This window comes from Leptonotus elevatus, chromosome 21 (assembly GCF_054856555.1).
Source record: "Leptonotus elevatus isolate MCC_2025b chromosome 21, RoL_Lele_1.0, whole genome shotgun sequence".
Taxonomy (NCBI): Eukaryota; Metazoa; Chordata; class Actinopteri; order Syngnathiformes; family Syngnathidae; genus Leptonotus; species Leptonotus elevatus.
In genome coordinates, this window is record NC_141259.1 from 3277971 (window position 1) to 3284532 (window position 6562).

A 6562-nucleotide genomic window follows, 5' to 3' on the forward strand; every position below is an offset into this window, starting at 1 on the left:
CTCAATCTCACGCCCTTCAGCACTGGATGTGCTAACCAGTCAGCCACTGTGCCACCCTCATTGTAAAATAAATCCTCGTTCTGCAGCCGAGTGCATAAATGAATGTTAGCTGTAATGTTGCCTGTTTATCGGATAAATGCGATGTGAAGACGATGCAGATTGCCCTCCTGCTAAAATATTACTTTTGTCCTTGCTCCGGTGACAATACAGTGAAGTGAAGTGAAGTGAAGGGTCCTTCTTCTTTACCTATGAGATGCCCACCAAAATCCGAAATCTTTACAGTATTTCCATGTAATCCACATAAATAAATCCCAAAACATAGTTGCTGTCAAATTTGACCGCTAATTATACAGCGAATTACTGTACTTTGTTTTCACCCATAATACGCTTTGCTTTACCGATAATGCATTACGGTATACAGTTAAATGCTGTAAAATTTAAAAAGCAAGATGATGCTGTAATGTTTTTACTGTAGATTTTGCAGAAATTTGTTACAGTGTACTGACACATTTTTTTATTCTAACACATCCATGATGTAATTTTAACTGCATCTCAATGTTTTCTTTTATTTTACATATTATCCATGTTTAAATTACAGTAATTTGTGAATTCTCCCCCCAAAATTTTATTTTTAACATTTTTTAACTGTCAAATCAACAGTTGTGTTTAGTTCAGACTTTTACAACGTATTAATGTAAATTACACAATGCTTCATTGATTTTGTATTTACAGTTTTTTATGTCACGATTTTACATAAATTTACTGTTAATTCTACGGACATTTTTTTACAGTGGGAAAAACAGTCTTTTGGATTCACATTCACGAGACGTGTGTCAATGATTTTAACTAGGGACGTCTTGATCAAATGGATGCAATACAATAGAGCACGTCTCTGATTCTGTAAATCCCTTCTTCTGGCTGTGATTATAATGCTCCATTATTGATTCGTTGACCTTATTCATTTTGAGGCACAAAACAAAGATCCATACAAATACAGATACAAAGATCACAATGTCCCAACATCAGGACACTTGTGCCAAAACACGTCACAATCTGGCATACAGTTGAAACAGAGAAATGCAATTTTTTTGTTTTTTGTTTTTTCTTAATGCCATGCTATATCATAGGGATCCCACTCATTGCAACTACAGTACATTCAGGACCGAATCCACTAAAGAAGTGCATTTATGCGTGGCGCTAACCAGCAAAAATGGAGCAAAGACATAGCGCTTCATTCACAAAGCACGCGCAAATAGTAAAATTCCCTGCTAACTTTTCTCCCAACCAGAATGTGCCTTGGTGCACTGATGCTATTTGTGCGTATTTAAATGAGATTGTGGACGTCAACGATTGATTTCAAGGCTCTTTCATTAATTTATAAAGACCCTTCATGGTCTTGGCCCTTCTTATCTATCACATCTATTACCATATCAACCCTCGCGGGTCCTCAGGTCCTCTGGCCTTTTAACAATACCTAAATCCAATACCAAGATCCACGGCAAGGCGTCGTTCCAAGTTTACGGCCCTCGACGGTGGAATAGCCTGCCGGAAAGCGTCAGGGACGCAGAGAATGTTGATATTTGTAAAGGTAGACTCAAGACCCACTTTTTTAATTTAGCTTTTAATTGATTATGACTTTTTTATTTTCCATTTTATTGTGTTTAATTTTTTTAAATCTGTGTATCTTATTATTTTATTGCCATTTAACCTATATAACATTTTATTTTTAGCCTTGTATACTTTTTTATCTAACTCATTTATTTAACTCTATTCTATTTTATTGTTATAGCTTGCTGTTATTTGTTACATTTATTTGTTATCGTGTTTTTCTATCTTGTATTTTTTTAGTACTCTTAGTTGTCATTTACTTACTTAGATGCATTTTTAGTATATGCTTTTATTCTATTTTATTATTTAAGGTTTTTATATTTCATTGTTTCCTCACTAGATGGTGTTTCTTCAGTTTGCTCTGTGCTCAGCTTTGCCTCTGCAGCCATTTGTTATATGTTAATGATTTTTTTATTTTTTTTATTGCACCTACTCTGTGTGGGCCATCCCAGGGAACCACATATTACAGGCGGTGGAAGGGAATCGGTTGGTGTTTTTTGATTTCCGTTGTATTTGTTCTATTTCTTTCTTTCTTTCTTTCTTTCTTTCTTTCTTTCACTTATGTGACACACCTTGTGTTGCTTTTAAAGTATGGAAGGTGCTATAGAAATAAAGATTTGATTTGATCTGATTTAATGATGGCCAGAAGTTTGCTCACTCATCTCTGGTCCCTAACTGATTCAAACATCTCCATCTTTAGTTCCCTGGTGTCAGCATTCTTCTTAATGAGTTTATTGATTCTTTTTTTTTTTTTTTGCCTGACAGTGGTGCTACTCCCTTAGCAGGTATCAGCAAAGTAGATCACAATTGCTTTGCTACCACAAACTGATAGAAGATCTCCAATTTGCTGCAACTCTTGATGCACACATCGAGCTTCCTCAAGAAATGCAGTTTACTAATTCCCTTATTGTATACAGAATTTGGTTTTCCATTCCAGTCCATTCTTCACGATTACTACTTATACCGCTGCACCATCTCAATCTCTTATACCATGATGGCAATAGGTTGAGTGGTGGTTCTTTGTCCTCCTTAAGACCACAGCTAGCGTATGAGTTGCAAGTGTTGAAGCCAAGGCCAGATCATTTCTGCTCCACCAATCCAAGAAGTTGTCACCTGGTGATTTTCTTTTCTTTCTTTCATCGTCCCGGCAAAGGTGATGACATCCTCACAAAAGTTGATATATATCGAGTTATACATTCCGTGAGTTTATCAATGTTGTCCCCATGCGGGTCACAGAACATGTCTCAGTGTTGAATAAAGAAGGTAAGTAATTGCTCCTTGACTCCACCTCCTAACGACCGTTGTTGTCACATAAAGTCTTTGAACATGCAGGAATACACAAGTGTTAGCAGCATTTTTTGTGGTCCAATAATCCAGGTGGAGGCAGGAGTGTAACGATGTATGCATCCCTTGTGTTGGCATGCAGCAAGTCCAGTGTTTTATTGTCTCTAGTTGTCGGATTCAGATTAAAGATGTATTGTCATTGTCTAAATTGTTTGGAGCATTAGCACTGTTGTAGCTAGTTGCTTAGTAGATGTACTGGTGAAATGTGGCTAGCACTGAATGCAGCCTGCAGTTATTAAAATCCCCAGTTATGATGGTAGGAGCCTCTGGGTGGAGATCCTGTAACCTGGCAACAGCTGTGTGAATTGTATTACAAGCCAATGCTTCGGTAGCAGATGGTGGAAAACAGGGTGTCCCAAAAGTGACTACACACTTTATTTTCAAATTTTTAAGTGTAATTCGGACAGACTTGATGCCATCAGCGTTTGGCAGATTGGACTCTGCAGTTTTTGTAACTAATCATTCCCTTGGCCAAATCTCACAAATTTGGATCAGCGTTGCCGCTAGGCCTGTCATGATAGGACATTTTGCCCCCAAAATTATTGCGATAAACGATAATATTGCGGCGTTCATATAATTTTTCAACGAATATAATGATAATGGTATAGTGAATAAATCCAAAGAATTCCCACACATGAGCAGTTGTGTTCAGCTTTGATAGCAGCTCCATTTGTCTGCATTATTTCCAAATGATGGCTGTCCCTACTACTCAGGAGCCCTCACGCTGAATTTGATGCGCCAAATGCGCCGCTGTTGTGCCGGGGTGGTTGCTCCCGAGGAGGTTTGTATCCTCTGCTGCTTATGACTTTTACCACATAAAAGTGGTCATTTTTCGAACATTTTCCTTGTTCCCTGACCATAACCTTAAACTTAAAAAAAAATGTGGAAGAAAACCGAAAAAAACATTAACATTCATCAGCCGTTTGAGCTTATTCTATGTATTCTGAGATTTCCTACTGCATGCGTGGTCAATGAACGCACCTAGAGTCCATTGCAGAATGCGAGCGTGTTCTTGCTTTTCTTTGGTTTATCTGCGATAAATAGTATTTTTCTTCTTTCTTTGTGTGTGTGAGTGAGTGAGTGAATAGACCAGCTCGAATGTTGATGACGTATGTAAACACGCACGTACATGGCTGCGAATTATGGTGTCCAGTAAAGTTATCAAGCTCATTTTTTATTATCGTTCAATTAAATGATTTATTGCATATCGCGACAGCCTTAGTTGCCGCCTGGCTAACGTTTGTCACAAGTGTTGGTGGTCATGTTATGGGAAGCATCGCTGAAGAAAAAAAGTCCAGTCAGCCTGGCTTCATGACGTGCAGCCAAGAGCAACCTGTCAATGCTGGGCAGCACATTTTGCTCCAAGTACCTTGTTATTCTTGCAACGTCATTGTACAATGCAAAGATTCAAGACACCCTGTGACAGATGTAGCAAAGAAGCCACAAAATATGACCAAATCTTTTTAATGTTTCACAGTACAGCTACAGTGCTCTTTTGTGTGTGTCATTTTTGTGAATGTAAACAGAAACGGATGTGACTAGCCAAATAGTTCTGTGCCATGTTTGTCTTCTAAGCTCTAAGGACATTCTCCCGGAAGCTTTGTGGCTTGTCAATATGCACTTTGGCAAATTCCAGCCTCGTCATTTTCCTTCCAGCTTTGTCATTTTCTTTCTTTTTGTTCTTCTTTTTTTTTTGTTGCAAACATTGGGATTATTTTCTTTCTTCAATGGAAGGGTACCAGCAAATGTCACTGTTCTTTTACATATTAAAAAAAGGGCCTGACATTTCCTCACTCAGGTGTTTTTATCAGGGTGTAAAAACACACATGCACACGATTGTCCAAAAGCTCAACTCCTCCATGAATGAAGAGATTCGATTAATTTTCTTTCTCAATGCTTTCTTGTGACACTGATCTATTTTGCACTTTTAACATTATATGATTGTTCATCTTATTTTTATTTCTAACACCCAGGCTATACAGTTGGTTTATTTTAACTACTTTTTTGTTCTTTAGTCAAATATGGGATTATTTAGTAATTTGTCTTTGCACTTGTTCAGCATATGTGTGTACAATTTAACCTTGATTCTGGAGGTCGTGATGCTTCCTAATCCATAATGATTGGCATCCTAGCAGCTACTTGCACAAACGGACAGCTGCCCGTTTTGACCTTGAGCATCAAATGTTATTCTACTCCCACTTTTTGCTTTCCAACCATCCAAACCTCACAGCTTCTGCAACACACAGGCATAGACACATACACACACACACACAACATTCACTCCTCCAGTCATGTTGCCAAGTGTCTTCTATGCAAACCATTTTCCTCCACTGCATACATAATAGATACAGCACATGTACTAGTTCAGTTAAAAAATATGGAGGTAATTGTGTTACTTAACAAAAGCAAAACCCTAAATTTAAAACTGCTTCTTATGGTGAATACCGAGATTATACCAAGAAGTACTTACAGTTCATTTGACAGAAGATGAACATAATGTTAAGCACAACCGGCTACTAAGATACTGTAAAACTTCTCTACACAAGATACAAGAGTAAATGCAAAACCATGTAGCAACGATGGAGGTAAGTGGGCAAAAATCCGACATCTCTCTTGTGTCTGTGCTGCGGCTATCAACTCTGTCAATGTCAATTAGCAGGGTTGATGATGCAGGAGACTCCGCCCACCAATGCTCACCAAGGAAACTGGAAAAATAAAACACACACACACACAGAGAAACAGAAACATAATAATATAATGTGCTATATTTTCCACAGGTGACCTGCCAAGCTATTATACTGTACATCCTATCGTACATACACAAACATTTGCAAGGCAGAAATTTTTAAGTGCTTGCCCCCACATTCATATATTCACCCAACCCCAAAATATTCATTCACCTAGCACCCTCATTATTTCAACCAGGAGCCCAAACTCACTTGGCACTTTCTCTTATAATAACACTGCACCTAATCATTTTACCGCCTTGCTCGCACATAATTTTATTATTAGTAATATTTTAAGGAATGAAAGTAATTTGTTTGTCCTCCGTGCTTCCACATGAAAGGTCTGATGAATCAATCCAGTGTAGGGCTAATGGGAAAGTGGCCAACACTGACGGAGGATGAAGGTCTTTGCAATTACTTCGTAGGTGAAAGAGCATCATATTCTATATATCCATTCGATATATAATGGGCAATAACACTTTTATTCATCAGGGAGATGGAAGACCAGAGTCATTTCACAGTTATGTTCAACTATCTTTTATAAAATAATTTCCTGCGGTCTTTGGCTGCAAAAGGTCAAACTGAAAAGAGAATTTACCGGTGAAGATGAATAGAAACTTAATCAAGTCATTTTCTGACTTTGCTGCTGACTTTGCTGCTTGTTGCCAGTAAATCGCATACACAATGCTCAAAGCAATTAAGGGAACACTTTGATCCTTTAATCTCTTTGTGTGTATATGTATATTAGGGGTGTCAATCTCTCCAATCAAGACGATTCTATATGCATCTCGATATGTGGGGTGGGATCCAATACAAGGATGGTTAAATTTTAAAATGTAACGATTCGGTTCAGTTTGACTCGGTGTAGCGGTGCAACGATTATT